Below are 15,892 nucleotides of genomic sequence, written 5' to 3' on the forward strand. Positions count from 1 at the left end.
CAATTTTGCCTTCTTCAGAGAGTTATTTCTAGCATATTTGGTATTCTAAATTGTTCTCCAGGGATTTTAAGTATTTTCTGACACTGGTGATTTGAAAGACAGTTTTACATTGCTGCTGTGCACATTCTCTTGGACTTGTCCATAACTAATTGCAAGATGCTGGACTTTGGGGACTTCACTGAGTTCTGTGGGTGTGGGAAGCATCACCACACTCTTCTGAGCTTCTGTTCTCACGGATTCACAACAGGTGCCCAGGAATGATTACTGTATCCCTAACCTGCTTAATTTTGAGGCTTGAAATATCCAGTAATCATTTTTCAGAGATGCTTTCTTAGAAATCTGTTGCTGAGAGGGCAACTCTAGCAAAGGCAAAAAGCACAACAGTTATGATATCATTAGTATGTAGATTCAATTTTTATCTAATCTAGTCTCTCTTTCAGAGCCATCTTTAATCGTTGATTCCACTTCTTGATGTCTGAAAAAGCAGATCATTATCTACCACATTTACCCTTTAAGACTGTATTTTCCTGTTAATTGAGCATAATGTCATGGTCTTCTTATTTTTACTCAAAATGTTTTAATGAATTTGTTTCATATCCATCATTTTTTTGTCTTGAATTTTTCATTAGCTCCTTTAACGTTCAATTTCTGAACACAGATTTAGAATTCTTTGCTTGTTATATATTGTGCCTCTTGAGACATGTTGGATTTTCTTGTCATTTTGACACTGATTTACCAGAATGAACTTCCTGTGAGAACACTGTGGCAAAGAAATTGTTCTTTCTGACAGTAGATGATTTTCATTATTTTTATTTTCCTCACTTTGGGAGCCCAATGCATGCACACTGAAATGTGAAGTAGCAGTGATCTGCAGCCAAGTGGGTCTAGCCCTTTTCCTAATGTGAACTCTTGCCAACTCGTTATATTAGCTTCTCAGATTTAGAGCTAGGTAACTTGGTTTGGAAATATTTTTAATATCAGCATATTGCCAAGTGGCAAGATAAACATAGCATGGGGTAAAGGCTTATTTTGATATTTGCTCAGCCTCACATCTTGCTAGAGTTGAGTTCTGAGAAATTTTTCTTATTACCTATATCATTTGTCCTTTAAAATAAAGCCAAATATACTAAAAAGCAGCATAAAGCTAAACAAAGGAAAAACACAGCATTCTCCAGGTCATGGCTCTTCAAACTATGAGATTGTCAGAAAACATCCCTTCCTGTTTTTGTCTTAATGGCCTCCAATATTTTTGGAAGCAAAACAGTTTATATGTTTCAAATAAATTTATTTATCTATGGGATCATCTCCTCTAGGTTTGGAAGTACTTGAGAAACCTAGACTTAAATTATACTCAAATAGAAAATGGGACAAGTTCACAGGTATAGCCATGCAGAATAATAGGCAACTGAGGCAGAAATCTACTTAGGGAGTGTGGTGTTTCTTTATAGTGAAGAACCCTAAGTTTCATCAATAACCTCAAAGCCTGGAAGGAGTTGGTGGAGGCACCTGGTTTTGCTGGAGGTGCCATTGCTACCAAATACTGACCTTGGTGAGCGCTGGAAACCAGTGAGCCCAGGAAAGGTCCAAGTATCTGTCCTTTAAGCCCTTCCCTGAATATCTCTGGAAGCCACAACTTTCATTTCCACTGTGGCCACTCAGCCCAGTTCTTAATATCTCAATAGTCTCCTAACTGGTGTCTCTGCCCCTACACTTGACTTCACTAATTCATTTCCTAGAGTGCTGATCTTGAAATAAAAAGATGGTCATGCCACTCCCTCCCCACAACAGAATAGCTTCCCATTCTCTTGGGATAAAATCCAGTTCCTATGTGATGTGGCCCAGCCACCTACTCCTGCCTCATCTGCTACCTTGCTCCCTTCCAGTCCTGTGGTCCAGCCACAGGGCCTCACTGGTTTTGGTTTCTCAGAAGCTCTTTGCTCCCACCTGCCTCTGTCTAGCTTAGGCTCTTTTGTTATTGCATTTCATACAACCATATACAGTTGTCCCTTACTTTCAGCAGGGGGTTGTTTCCAGGATGCCCTGCAGATACCAAAATCCAAGGACGCTCAAGTGCCGGATATAAAATGCCATAGTATTTGCATATAACCTATGCAGATCCTCGTGTATATTTTAAATCATCCCTAGGTTACTTATCGTACCTAATATAATGTAAATGCTGTGTAAATAATTATACTGTTTTTTAAAATTTGTATTATTTTAATTTTTTTCTTCTATTTTTTTTTTCCTGGATATTTTCTATTTGAAGTGGGTTGAATCTGAAGTAGCAGAACTGGCAGATACGGAGAGCCAAATGTATATAAACTTCCTGCAGAACACTCACATTTAATTTGTGATGAAGTATTCAATATCGTCTTTCTTTGATTAGTGTAGGGTCAAGAGAAGAGAACCTTTTATCATGTTGGTATCACCAGCACCAAACCCAAGGATAATGTTAATGTATTAGTCCATTTTGCATTGCTCTAAAGTAATACCTGAGACTGGGTAATTTTTTAAATAAAAGAGGTTTATTTGGCTCATGGTTTTGCAGGCTGTACAAGAAGCATGGTGCCAGCATCTCCTTCTGTTGAGGATCTCAGGAAACTTTCATTCATGGTGGAAGGTGAAGAGGAAGCAGGCATCACATGGCAAGAGAGGAAGCAAGAAGAGAGAGCAAGAGGTGCCAGGCTCCTTAAACAACCAGCTTTCATGTGAACTAATAGACTGAGAACTCATTCATTACTGTGGGAAATTCATGAGGGATCTGCCTCATGACCCAGACACTTCCCACTAAGCCCAATCTCCAACTGTCAGGGTTCCATTTCAGCATGGTATTTGGAGGGGACAAACGTCCAAACTACATCAGTTAAATTGGTAAAACTTAAGCCGAAGTCTAGATTGATTTACCAGTTTCTGTTGAGGAGTTGAGGAGATCTTAGCTCCACAAATTGATTATGCTTGAATCATTGCCACCAAGAGACCAAGCAAGTCTTCTGTTGTACCTCTTGAGCAAATTCCTGCTATGACAATGCAGTAAAAATTAGTTACGTTCTATAATGTTTACTATGCAAATTTCATTGTCTTAATATTCCTCTGGCTCAATGGCTGAACGGGTCCCCTCTCCCCTTTGAAGCATCCCTCAGCTTTTCCTGGAGGTTTCTAAAGTGTAACAGTTGCCACCCCCATCTCTCTGGCTCTTTCCCTCTTGCCCGCTCCCTGGTTTTGATGTCCGTGACACTAGACACCACCTGAAGGAACAACACAGTGGCCTTCATTGACAATCACCACTATCTACACCCTAGCTGGTTACCAGGGTCCTGATGCAAGCAGTCTTCTTAAATAAGGGAAAAGTCTGGCCCAAAGGTAAATGTAAGTCTCCACCCATAGAGACCAAAATCATTCGCAAATTTTGAAAAAAAAGCAAACAACAACTACCACAAAAATCTTTAGGGTCCAGAAATTAGCCAGGACATAAAAAATATGCATTGTCTTATTTAATTGCCACAAAATCTGATCAAGACTGTGTTATTATTTCCATTTTTAAAGATGAGAAAAACTGGCTGAGCACGGTGGCTCAAGCCTGTAATCCTAGCACTTTGGGAGGCTGAGGCAGGTTGATCACCTGAGGTCAGGAGTTTGAGACCAGCCAGGCCAATGTAGTGAAACCTTGTCTCTACTAAAAATACAAAGATTAGCCAGGCATGGTGGTGGGTGTCTGTAATCCCAGCTACTTGGGAGGCTCAGGCAGAAGAATCACTTGAAGCCAAGGGGTGGAGGTTAGAGTGAGCCGAGATCATGCCACTCTACTCCAGCCTGGGCAAAAGAGCAAAACTCCATCTCAAAAAAAAAAAAAAAAAAAAAAGAAAGAAAGAAAGAAAGAAAGAAAAACTGAGGCTCTGGGACATTGAGTGACTTGTTGAGATCACACAGCAGCAGGGCCATGAATCAAATTCAGATCTAATGACCTTAAGCTTTTAGCCAGTATTCTGTACTGCATGATAACAGTAATATAAATGGCTGATATGTCATTTATTTCTATTAGTCTTCCTGGGCCCTATATACCTGAATAATTCTGTAATGACAATATTAAAATAAGCTTGATTGAAGATAAACTATTTTCATAAAGACACACAGAGTACATTCTTAAGTGCTAGTTTCATCTTAATCTTTTAACGTTATACATGTTTCCATTTAAGGTATATTCTATTTCTTTTAATTTTTTGTCTTTAAAGAACTTTTTTTAGAGACAGTGTCTCACTGTGTCATCCAGGCTTGAGTGCAGTGACACAGTCACGACTCACTGCAGCCTTGAACTCCTGGGCTCAAGTGAGCCTCCCACCTCAGCCTCTCAAAGCGCTGGGATTACAGGCATGAGCCACCACACCCAGCCTCTATTCCTTAATGTGGGTATTTCTCCTTGTAACCACATAATCTTCTACCACCACACAGTCAGAGGCTTCTTTGTGTGGGGTCCCAAGGCCTGAATTGCCCTTCAGCTGCCCGTGCGATGCTTCTTGAGGACTCAGCAGAGTCTCAGGTTCATGCTGCCAAGCCTGTGTTTATTCTGATGTGAGGGAAGTGTGGGAGTGGACTTCCTGCCAGAATCCTGCCCTGATATTCCAGGTAACTGACAACAAGCCGCGGCCCATTCTATGCTATTTACAGTGAGTGACAAAAATAGGCTCACCCCTCTGAAAGGCATACCTGTGCCATCTGCCCACTGGCCTCCTACAACCTGACAGGCGCTTTCTCTCCCGACCTCAGGAGGAGGCAAGACTGTGTCCTCACACAGACCCAGGAGCACTGGGTCCCTCAGGTGCATGCCTTCTGCTCCAGAAGGACCCAGGGCTTCAGAAGACACCAAAGCAGGGCTTCAGCACAGGGGTCCAGGCAGAACCTAGTTATGGATGCAAGGAAAGAGGCAGGAACTTGGGGAAAGGGGAGAAGATAAGACCAAGCCCCATTGTTGGAGCTAGATACAAAGTCAGGCTGGGATCATGGGCACTGCTGGTCTGATTCTGAGCCATCGTTGCCTCGGAGATTCATTGTTCCTCAAGTTTGGGCTGGGGCTGATTCTCGGGGTGGGGAGGTTAATGAACCCAGCTGAAGGGGCTGGAGGGAAGTCCAGAGCATAGACTTCACTTGTCTTTCTCTCTTTCTCTTTCTTTTTTGTTTTTTCTCTCCTTCCTTCCCTCCCTCCCTTCCTCCCTCCCTCCTTCCCTCCCTCCCTCCCTCCCTCCCTTCCTTCCCTCCTTCCCTCAACAGAGTCTTGCTTAGTCACCCTGGCTAGAGCACAGTGGGGTGATCATAGCTTACAGCAACCTTCAACTCCTGGGCTCAAGTGATCCTCCTGCCTTGGCCTCCTGAGTAGTTGGGACTACAGGCACATGCTAGGCTAATTTTTAAATTTTTTTGTGGAGATGGGGTCTCGCCCTGTTGCCCAGGCTGGTCTCAGACTCCTGGGCTCAAGCTATTCTCCCACCATGGCCTACCAAAGTGCTGGGATTATAGATGTGAATCACTGTGGTGGGCCCCAATCTTGCCCCTTTCTGGCAGCGTGACTGTGAGCAACTGATTTCATCTCTCTAAGCTGTTTCCCTATCTGAGGGGTAGCGCTAGACAAGAATGTCTTATGCTCAGGTGTGTACATCAGAATCACCTGGGGAGCTGGTAAAAATAAAGATGCCTGGACCCTTCTGTGTAGGTTGATTCGGAAGGCCTGGCAGGATGATGCTGGGATCTGTAGGTTTGTTTCCCTAGGAGATTCTGACCCACATCAGTGTAGAAAGCCCCTGTCCCAGATGATCCCCAAGGCATCTGTCTTTCACATCTAACATTCCCTTATTCTAGCATATACTAAATCAGGGATAAGAAAGCATGAAGATAGGAATTCACCTCCTATGACAATTAGGCAGCATCAGAATCAGACACTTTATCAGTCACTTGTTACATCCCAGGAAACCCATTGGGAACTTATATTCAGAGCCAATTTTCTGTGTGGAAGGTTGAAACTCTGGGCTCAAGTTCATCATCCCCTCCTATCTTCTCTCCTGGGCAGTGTCTCTCTCCCTCATGGTTTGATGGCCGTCTGTCCCAGATGTCACGAACTGGAGGCCCACAAGGCAAACCAAGGCAGGCCATGCTGAGTTTTATTCACTCTGCCCAGTATTTTTTTAAAGTCTGAATTTGTCTGGTGTCAGACTGGTATTTGCTGGCCAGTGCACCACAGGCCCACCACAACTGGGTCACACCCAGCCAGCTTCAACTCTTTACATTGCCTTTCCGGACCCTGAGTTTAGACCTAATTTAGTCTCTCAACTCCTGTCTCCAGCCCAAAACTCTCTTCTGAGCTTCAGGCCCATCTATTCAGTTACCTCCTGGTGAGATCATCCAGTTTGTGTGCTTAAAGGAAGGCCTGGCCTGTAGTACATGTAGTACAGGGCTAAATAAATGTGAGTTAGTGACATTATTATTCCCGATGCTCACCTCTTCTTAGAATCTCACAGGCACCCAGCTCAACCTCTTCAAAATGTCACTTCATTTTTTTTTTTTTTTGAGACAGGGTCTCTCTGTCTCACCTAGGCTGGAGTACAGTGGCACAATCACAGCTCACTGCCTCCTTGACCTCCCAGGCTCAATTGATTCTCCTACCTCAGCCTCCCAAGTAACTGGGACTACCTGGCTAATTTCTGTTTCTTTTTGTTGTTGTTGTTTTTTGTAGAGACAGATCTTGTCATGTTGTCCAGGCTGGTCTCGAACTCCTGGGCTCAAGCCATCTGCCCAAAGTGCTAGAGTTATAGGTGCAAGCCAATGTGCAAAGCCGAAAGTTCAGTTCAACCTGTCACTTTCCCCCCTCATCTTCACCCCAAGCCTCCCTTCCGCCAATGAAATCATCAGCAAGATGCCTGAGACCGGAAGTCATCCTGGGCTCCTTCCTCTCCTTCATTCCAGTGTATCCCCAGACCTTCTGTAAAATCTCTCCTGAATCCATCCAGTTTTTTCCATCTCCTCTGTCAACACCTAGTCCAAGCCACCATTGTCTTTGGCAGGACTGTGGTAGAGGCCTAACTGCTGTCCCTGCAGATATTGCTGTTTCTATTGTAACCCACTCTTCAATTTGAAACCACAGATCTTTTTACTAAAATTAATCATTTAGTTTACTAAACAGACCATTTTACTAAACTGGATCTTGCTCTCCCACGCATACGACCCATTTATTGACTTCCCATTGCCCCAGGATAAAAATCCAAATTCTTTAACAGATCCTTCCCAGCCTGGCTCCCGCCTCCTCCCCAGCCTCCCCTGGCAGTGTGTGTTCCAGCCATCTGGGACTTCTGTTATCTCTGGGATGTGCCATACTCTTTCTGGCCTCCAAGCCATTGCATGCATTTCTCTTCCAGGAAGACTGTTCCCCCTACTATTCACTGGGATAGCTCCTACATGCTCGTCCTGTCTCAGCTTAGCTGTCCCTTCTCAGAAGGTCTGCCTGGACTTCCTACGCCAAGTCAGGCCCCTGCTAGATCCTGCAGAATCCCTGTGCTTTACCCAGCATTGCATTCATCACAACGCATCATAATCACATCCATCCATAATCGCATAATGCTTCCTCTCTAGACGAAGGCTACACGTGGGCAGAGACCTTTACCACCTAGCTTGTTCACTGCTGTCTCTTCCATGCCCACCACAAGCTTGGAATGTAGTAGGTGCACAATAAATGTTTGTGGAGAAAAGGAAGAAAAGGAGAGGAGAAAAAGAAGAAGGAAAGAGTGGAAGGGGGCAGCCCAACTTTTCTTTCCTCTGCAAGCAGAAAGTAACACAGCTAGCATCTACTTCTTGCCAGAGGAGAAAATGGGAGCTGATGCTACCCACACCCTTTATTGAGAACTCCCGAGGAAAGGCATTTTCCCTTGCCCAAAGATGTATCCTCAGCGTTTAACTAAGGGCAGGTGTGCAATAGAGATTTTTGAATGAATTCACTCCTTCTAAGAACTTACTGACCTAGACTATAACCAAACGTACAACTAGCCAGAAAAGTGGTGTTTTGTTTTTTTTTTTTTGTAAGAAGACTTGAACAACTATTTGACTTTTTAAAAGCAGGCACATATACATAAACTTTAATAAAAATTGAAACCTAAAAGAAAAGAATCAGGGGGGAACATTCTCACTCAGGAGCCTATTGTTACTGCCAACCAAATCAGGGCATGAACTTGCAAACACGGGGCATGTTGCCTAAATGCGATGACACTGTTTCAAAGTCCCAGAACCACTTAAAGAAAATGCAGTTCATCCAACTAGACTGAAATGTAGATTTTGTTTTCGCCATCTAGAGATCCAGAATGGGGGAGAAAATGAGAACTTTGCATCAAGAGAGCCCAAATTTGGGTCCAAGTCCACCACTTACTGCATGCATGCCTTTGGGAAACTTATTCCACCTCTTTGCTTTATTTTCTTCCCTGTAGAATGGGGAAACTGAGACCTGCTTTGCAGGGTTGTTTTGAAAGCTGAGTATAAAATGTAAAGCACCTAGCACTGCCCTGACACATACCAGGTGTTTAGTAGACTGCACTGTTTAAATGCAATTCAATTATTTAAAAATATAATTGGGCTCACACAGAAAACAGGGTGCTCATGAAATATTGCTCTCCTAGTGGGAAGAAGCATGATTTTTTTTTACTGTCCAAGAGGAAAACAGTGGCAGAGAATAGAAAAGAAAGGTAAGGGAAATAAAAGCAAGTGATTTTGATTTTCACTGGATCTTAGAGTCACGCTGAAAATTAAGCAAGGCTTTTCTTTTCACGTTTCTCCTTTCCCTCTGCTATAGACTAAATGTTTGTCCACACTCCCCATTCGTAGTTGAAACCTCATCTTCAAAGGTGAGTCCTTTGGGAGGTGATTAGGTTCTGAGGACAGAGCTTTTATAAGTAGAATTATTAGGTTGGTGCAAAAGTAATTGCAGTCTTTGCCATTAAAAGTAATGTATGATGAGCTGATGAGCCCAGCTTCCGTGTGAATTAAAAGTAATGGCAAAAACCACAATTACTTTTGCACCAACCTAATAGCACCTTTATAAGAGACCCCAGAAAGCTCTCTCACCTTCTTCTGCCATGTGAGCATTCAGTGAAAAGACAGCCATCTATGAACCAGGAGGCAGGCACACCCCAGACACCCACCTGCTGGCGCCTTGATCTTGGACTTCCCGGTCTCCAGAACTGCGGGAAATAAACTTCTGTTGTTGATAAGCATCCCCTGGGCTATGGTATTTTGTTATAGCAGCACTCTCGCAGTGCTCATGAGGAAGCCTTCTAAGGCAGGGAAGTGGGGGCAGGACCTTGGCAGAAGGAAGAAGGAGCCTCATTTATCCCACTGCTCATCCCTCTAGTGCTTCTTTAAAAAGAAATGATAAATAAATTTACACTCAGCCATTGAAAAAATAACATGTTCTCTTATTTCAAAGGCACATTATGTTCATTTGGGAAGATTCAAGTAAGCAAAAAGGAGAAAAAAATTATCCACAATTCCACTGCTAGATAACTACTGAAAACATTTTGCCGTCTAGCTTTTCAACGTTTTTTCTAGGCAATATGTACATAAACCAACACGTTCTTGTATAATGAGTGAGATCATGTGGGGTAGTACATGCTGTTCTCTAACCTGATCTTTTCCATTGAACATCTTTCCATGTTAGTCAGTGGACGTATCTCACAGCACTGTGGATGACTGTGGTGTACCCTGACGGGGGCTGGCTATGTGACACTCTTGGTGGGTGCCCTCCCTGAGCGGAGACTTGTAGCTTGTTTCTCTTTCCCTTCCACAAACAATGCATCAATGAATAACTTTGTAGTCAAATTTTATACAACCCGTAATTCTTCCTTCACAATGAACTCTCAGAGTCAATGTTAATTTTTGTCAAGAGAAGAAGACAGTAAGACTGTGTTTAAAATGTTTAAATCATCTGTGGGCCTCTTTGGTACAGAGGAGAGGGGGCTGTAACCCAGCTTGATGCTTTTTATTTCCGATTCTGTTCAGCCTCCAAATTTTATCTCAAGTGTCACCTTGTTCCTATTAGACAAACTTAAAAAGTGAACAAGACACAGCCCCTGTTCTTTGAGATTAATATCTAGCAGCAGAAATAAGAGACACAATAACTTATTATCACTAATAAATGAGTTTTCCTTCTCATTTAGCATAAAAGCACCTGACTTTTCATCATGAGAAGCAAGAGAACAAAGATGGACATAAGTATTAGGTTGGTGCAAAAGTCATTGTGGTTTTTGCTATTAAAAGGAATGGCATAAATTAATAATAGCCAATGTTTAAGAAGAACTTACCCTGTCTAGGAACAGTTAATATATTAAATGGTGTACGTTCATCGTTTAATTCTCACAGTCAGCCTATGAGGTAGGTTATGATGTTAGATTGTTGTAGAGACTGAGATAGAGTCTATTTTAAGGGATCATTCTATAGTTCATTACTAGAGATTTCTCTGAACATGAAGAGCACTGTATATTAAAAAGGAAAATAAAAAGAAACAGAGGTACAGGGAAGTTAAGTAATTTGCCAAAGGTAATTTGCTTAAGTGGCAGAGCTGGGATTTGAACCAAGGCCCTTGGAGGCAGAGCCCTTTGCCACTGAAACAGGCTGCCTTTGGGTTGGGAGACAGCATCATGGTGACCCAGAATAAGCATTGTGATTTAATCTTCCAGGTACTGTGGCCTGAAAACCAGCTTGCAGTCATCCTCCACGCTGGGGTTCATGGTGGCCAATCGGTGTACCTACCACACACCTATCGGGTTTCCTCAGATTCCAGTGGCTACCTTGACTGTGGAAAAAGCGAGTCACTCCAGTGTGCATTACCTCCTTGCTCTATTTCCACCTAAGCCCACTGCAGAACTGCCCTCTGTAAATCACCGTGACCTTGGTGATGGCTTTTTCTTTGGCCACCCTATGTTGGCACAGTTTGATGCTCTGGCCTGGTTCAAGTCTTTGTGAATCCAGCCACCGGCAAGCCAACAAGCCTTCCAGAAGACTTCCGGAGGGGCCTCCTGCCGCTGATGAGGCCCGCGTCCGTGTGAATCATACATACTGTACATGGAATTGTGCGTGTCGTAAAATAAACTTCAGATTATTCTCTAGACAATTTCTGTTGCTTTTTTTGCATATAATTTTGCCCTTAAAATGTCAATTCATTAATACTTTTTATAACAGAGTCATCTAGCTCCACTGATCAAGTGCCTTCTTGCATCAGGGCTCGGGGCTAAGGGCTTTCTTCTCTGAGCCCTTGCAGCCACCTTATGAGGTAGGTACTCTTCAGACCTCCCTTTTACAGAAGATGTAAACTTTGGTGCAGTAAAGCCAGCTTTCTTTATATGTTTAAAACAACAAACCAATAAACCTTTGACACTTTTCTGTTAAATCCATGACCTCAGTTGGTCACTCATGCCATAGATTGCAGTCTAGAAGAACCTATGAATAAAGTAAATCTTTGATGCTGAAATACATAAGGACCCTACTAAAATATGGTCCTTATGTATTTATCATAATAAAAATATCACAATAAAAATGGCTGCCATTTTCTCAATGCCAAAGACACAAAATGCTTTACAGTCATTGCTTCAATCGATCATCATGACTGTTCTATACAGCAGGTGTTATTATCACCATTTTCCAGATGAGAAAGTTGAGATTTTAAAAAAGACAACTGAGTCTGGTTCCAGTCCAAGGTCTGTCTCCACCTCAGTGCCACAGGGAAAACCACGGGTTTAATCTCTCTGGGCCTCAGTTTCCTGATTTGGAAAACGTAATCTCCAGTGACCATTTCCATCTGGATTCTTGAATGCTTTTTGCATGTATGGAGACTCTCCATCTGCTGTGGAATTGAGTTCCAAACCCCTGCCACGTATAAATATCTTTGGAATACCCTCACCATGATAAAAACAATTGCCAAGTGCTATTCCTTTGTCATTGAGGCCATTCAGTTCAACCTAGTGATAGATGGATTTTGAGGTTTTAAAAATGCTTCACATGAGTAATTCTAAAGCATGAAAAGATGATTAAACAGCACCCTGGTGTTTGCAGGCATTGATTACCTGAACTCTGGCACTTGACCTGCTCAGGAGGGTCAACAGGGAGCAATCCTTTTATGTGTGTGTCACTCCCCAGTCCTCAAGCTCCTTGCGCATACATTATCTCACCTTATCTGCACAGCTACTCTAGAAGCTAGATATTATGATGATGATCCCCACTGTACAACCGAACAGGCTCTTGAAGAGGAGGGTAACCTGCCGAGATCACAGCACTCCTGAGTGGCAGAGTTAGAACTCAAATTCAACCAGGACTTTGGACCTGTCTTTCCATGCTACCAACTCTACATCTCATCACAGTAGTCCTGAATTTTCAAATGACACCATGCTCTCCCACCAGTTTTCAAAATTGTGGTGATAGCCCTGTTGGTTCCACTAAGAGGCTCCTGAATCAGAGGCAGTATAGTGGAGTGATTAACAGACTAGGGTCTATATTAGAGAGACCTGTAGTTGTATCCTTTATCTGCCATTTATTTTATTTTATTTTATTTTATTTTATTTTATTTTATTTTATTTTATTTTATTTTTGAGACAGAGTCTCGCACTATCGCCCGCTTGGGCTGGAGTGCAGTGCCGTGATCTCGGCTCACTGCAACCTCCACCTCCTGGGTTCAAGTGATTCTCCTGCCTCAGCCTCCTGAGTAGCTGGTGATGTGTGCCATCACCCCTGGCTAATTTTTTGTATCTTTAATAGAGATGGGGTTTCACCATGTTGGTCAGGCTGGTCTTGAACTCCTGACCTCATGATCCGCCCACCTTAGCCTCCCAAAGTGTTGGGATTACAGGCTTGAGCTACCGCGCCTAGCCTTATCTGCCATTTCTAAGTAGGGGAACCACATGTCTCTGTTTACCCAAGACAGTCCTGGTTGCCCCAGCATCATGGCAGGCCACCCCTAATACTTGTGGGCCCCATTATGGGAATAAAAAAATGGAGGTCACTCAATTATTGTTCTTCCTACCAATGGGCTCCATGTAGGTGTGTGTGTTAGTCTGTTTTTGTTGCTGTAACAAAATACCTTAGACTGGGTCATTTATAAAGAATAGAAATTTATTTCTCACAGTTCTGTAGGCTAGGAAGTCCAAGATCAGAGCCCTGATAGGTTTGGTATCTGGTGAAGGCTGCTGTCTGCTTCCAAGATGGTGCCTTGTTGCTGGGTCCCCACATGGCAGAAGGGCAAAAAGGAGGCCTAGTTAGTTCTCTTGAGCCCTTTTATAGAGGCACTAATCCTATTTATGAGGGCCCTGCCCTCATGAACTAATCACCTCCTAAAAGCCCCACCTCTTAATACTGAGAGGAAAATAAAAACTTGGGATCCCAATTTGTTCTGCCACAAGGAAAAGTTAAGCTGAAAGCTGAGTCATGCAAGAGGCTGCCTTTCCTTTTGCTCCTGAGCAGATGCCTACCGATAAAGGTTAAATATTTCCACAGGTAGCTACTCTATATTCCCCTTACTGTATGTAAAATACCGATTTACTGAGCAGGAGAGGAAGACATAATTCACTATTCCCCTACCTGCTCTTTTTTCCTTGCAACCTGTGGATTTCCATATCCTCTCTCTCTCTTTCCCCTGCAGCCTATTTTTCCCTTTAAATATTGAAGACCTTGAAATCATCCTTAGAGAAAGGCACAGACCACAAGCTGTTTCTGTGATTCTGTGTTTTGTTTTGTTTTTTCCTCCCAGGCACGTCCTTAACCTTGGCAAAATAAACTTGTAAATTGATTGAGATCTGATGAATACTTTTTTGTTTACAGTATCATCGTCTTGGGTCTTAGGTTTCAGCATATGAATTTTGGGGTGATTCATAGATTCAAACCATAGCAGTGTGTGTGAACACCCCAGCCTGCAGGTTTACATCAAGTCCACCTCCCAACATTTGCCCATTGGCCATCGTTTGGGACTAGAGGTGGGTATACCTGCCACATTGCTTGCCCTTTGGAAGATATACCTGGGGAAGAGGCTGACCCAGGCTTTGGAAGAGACTTGGGGTCATTTGGGCAGAGAGTTCTGGAGTCATATGGAGACTTGGAGCATGGTCTGGAAGCAGGAGGCACTGGCTCTGAAAGGGCAAAATCCTTTGGCCCATGGACTTCTCAACCCTTAGGGAGGAACATAGCGAGAGGAGGAGTGGAATGGGTCTTTACTAGTCCCAAAGTGGGTAGGGCAGGTTGTCCAGGATTCAGGGAGATATTGATTAAAACTCCTCCCTTTCATTGGCAAAGGTGTCCTTGTCTGGACAATCAATTACACAGTCATCTCATTTGTGAGTTGTGTGGCTTTGGGCATTACTTCCCTTTCTAGTTCCCTGATTTGTAAGATGGGAAATCCACTGTGGTAACCACAGATGCTGCTCACCAGTCCTTTCAGCAGTAGGATCACATTCTCCTGTTCCCTTGAAGTTAGATGTGGCCACATGACTTGCTTTGACTGACCAATGTCAGTGAGCATGAGTGATAGGGGCCACTTTTAGGTGGCAGCATTGGATTGCCTGTGTGGGGTCTTCAGTGGATATGGGTGCTTGTGGAGATGCCTTGCTGAGCTCCCACGCCACAGACAACTGGCCAGGCCACAGCTGGCTTTGCAAAAGCAAAGACTATACCTCTGTTGCTTTAAACCACTGAGATGTTAGGGTTGTCTGTTACTGCAATATAACCTGGCTTCTCCTCTTTCCTACAGGTACCAATCTCAAGGGCTGCCATGAGGGTTACATGAGAAAGAAATGTATGTATGTGCTTGGCATAGTACCTGGTACAGAGCTATCAGTGTTTATCCTAGGAGCAATGAAATGTGTAAGTGCTCACTGCACAGACACCTTTGAGGTAGAAGGGAGCCAGTCCTTACAGCTATTTTCTTTGACAGACTTCTGTGGGAGAATTAGACTCTATTTTCTATTTTACGTGAGAAAAATTATAGAGGTACTAAAAGCACATGGGGTGGTGGGACGCATTACACCGAGGGTTTGTGTCCCCAGCCGCAGACCCTGGGACTGACCAGAATTGAGGATGGGGATGGCTTCTTTGGAAATAGCCCCAAGTTCATGTAAATCTCACGAGTTTACTGATGACACAAGCTTTCCAGCCAGTGCTGAGACTTAATACTTCAGTGTGAGCCAAAGTGGTGAACATTATAGCACTCATTGGTTTTTAGTGGGAATTCTATTGCTATAAACTCATTTCAGTACTTCAGAGACAGTCAAATCTCAATTGCATGTTCTTAGAGAAACCTGAGATTTTATTACGAAAGCAACAAAATAAATCTAGAAGGAAAAAAAAAAATCCCGTCAGCCACTCACTACCTCATTCCAGGAGACATTTTAGCTGAGCTGCTAACAAGCAGCCACACAGCAACTGTTTGCTGGGCACTTCTGAAAAGATACAACTCACGTGTTTGTTAACAAGGGAACAACTACCATATTCCAAGCAGGTGAAGAAAACCTTCAGGTATTGCAGATTTTCTAACTACATTTTTGTGACACTTGAATTCATTCGAAAACCTACAGTAAGAGACGAGGGGTGTAAAATGTGTGTTCATGTTTTGCTTGGACAGACTATGGCTCCTAGCAATTAATGCTTTCAGTCACATTAAGCATTAAATAATGCTTTGTGACATTACAGTATTTCCCATTACAGATCAATTTTGTAGCATTTGCTCATAATCAGACTTGAAATGTTACCTAGAAACAAAATATGTTTTCCTTGAAACAGTCAGACCTTATTAGAAATCTAAGGTTTTACAAATCACCATGTTAACAGTTATGTCCCCTAGCTAAGGTTTTCTTTCTTTAAATAGTGTTAAATTCAGCCCCAGAAGCTCTAG

The 15,892-nt window shown here is 43.0% G+C and overlaps 1 long non-coding RNA gene across 1 annotated transcript in view; it reads left to right on the forward strand.

Annotated features, from left to right (window-relative positions):
• LOC112424911 (uncharacterized) overlaps positions 1-3,202 on the forward strand; it is a 46,611-nt gene extending 43,409 nt beyond the window's left edge. The window contains exon 4 of the long non-coding RNA XR_003015876.2: positions 2,549-3,202. This is a non-coding gene — a long non-coding RNA (uncharacterized lncRNA). The remainder of the gene's footprint in view (positions 1-2,548) is intronic.
• Positions 3,203-15,892: the final 12,690 nt, after the last annotated feature.

The sequence above is a fragment of the Macaca nemestrina genome, chromosome 12 (genome assembly GCF_043159975.1).
Source record: "Macaca nemestrina isolate mMacNem1 chromosome 12, mMacNem.hap1, whole genome shotgun sequence".
Lineage (NCBI taxonomy): Eukaryota > Metazoa > Chordata > Mammalia > Primates > Cercopithecidae > Macaca > Macaca nemestrina.